Genomic DNA, 1,451 nt, shown 5'->3' with positions numbered 1-1,451 from the left:
ACGATAAAAAAAATTCTAATTAAATTTAAAAATCAAATAGAGAAGAATGCATTCTCAGTATGTATTTAAATAAATAATATCAAATAAGAGAAGGACACGGTAGACATGAGGCTATAGAAGAATTCAAATGGGCATTTAAGTGAACGTATTAAAGTTATTGAAATGTATAGCCTGTCTTGCCACTTGTGTTTGTCTCGTGTGAAAAACACTCAATGCGAAATTCGTTTGAACAACAAGTCTTTTACTAATAAAAAAAATCGATATCCTAATTGTTGCGAATAAAAAAAATTGATAATACTTTTCCGACGACGTTTCTAAATTTCTTATTAACATCCCTGGTGAAAATTTTTTTCAGAATTTTTTAATATAATTTTTCAGAATTTCTATATAATTTTATAACTTTCTCATTTTTTGTACGAATTAGAACACTTCTAAAAAAAGCTAGCTTTTTTTCTTAGAATTTTTCATATATTATATTAATTGAAATATTGTAAGCTTTCTAAGATTTTTTATAAGTATAATTTCTGATGAAATGTTATAAAGTCTAAAACATTTAAAACTATTTTTTTTTTAATTGTGGAATGAGAAATCTCAGAATATTTCAGAATTCACTTGTATGAAAAATTCTGAGAGATGTAAACTTTTCGAATATTTCAGAGTATTTCTGAAAAATGTTCCAATTCATCACAAAAATTATAAGAAAAATTTTCACCAGGGATGATTTGAAAAGAAATTGTCAATTTACTCGCAAGTGCTAGCTTTCATCAAGACAAGATTTCTTAAAGAGTATTTCTTGTCTTAAAGAGTCTTATCTTGATTTTCAAGATAAAAAAATTTCGTTTTTCTTATCTTGATTCTTGATATTGTATTTCTTGTCTTGAATTCAAGAATCTTGATATTTTATTTTCTTGATATTTTAAATAGGATCCTTGTTGGTTTTTAACTACTCATATCGTAAGAGATAACAAGAAAATAAGTATAAATTGAATTGTCGAGTCGTCTCGTTTACTATGTTTAAAAATGCGTATATAATGTCTATTATGCACAAATTTATTAATAAAGATTAAAAATATTTCAAATTATCATTTTTAATATCATGAGATTATCCTCCCAAATGTAACTATTTCAGATTATTAGAATCCTAAGATTATTAGATATAATTATTATTATTATTATTACTATATATTTTAATCATTCCTGATTTAATTGACACTATTAGTAGAAGTACGCAAATGTTTATACATAATATACTTTTGCCAGTAATATGGCAATATTGATTTTACATATATTCCTTTACATAAATGTAAAGGTTAATATCTGGTACAACAAATGATGTATCAGTGAGTATAATTTAATTTGATTAGAAACTTCACTTTTTCATTAATTGATTTAAACTCTGCTATTTAGTGGAAATGAATATACATTTCTATATAACTGATGTAAATACCAAT

The 1,451-nt window shown here is 24.0% G+C and overlaps 1 protein-coding gene across 1 annotated transcript in view; it reads left to right on the top strand.

The window, feature by feature from the left end:
- Positions 1–1,451, top strand: part of LOC108690178 (short/branched chain specific acyl-CoA dehydrogenase, mitochondrial-like) — a 10,653-nt gene that overhangs the window by 3,451 nt on the left and 5,751 nt on the right. The window lies entirely within an intron of this gene.

This window comes from Atta colombica, unplaced genomic scaffold (assembly GCF_001594045.1).
Source record: "Atta colombica isolate Treedump-2 unplaced genomic scaffold, Acol1.0 scaffold297, whole genome shotgun sequence".
NCBI lineage: Eukaryota > Metazoa > Arthropoda > Insecta > Hymenoptera > Formicidae > Atta > Atta colombica.
The sequence above is the reverse complement of the archived record's forward strand: the minus strand, read 5'-3'. Positions and strand labels throughout refer to the sequence as shown.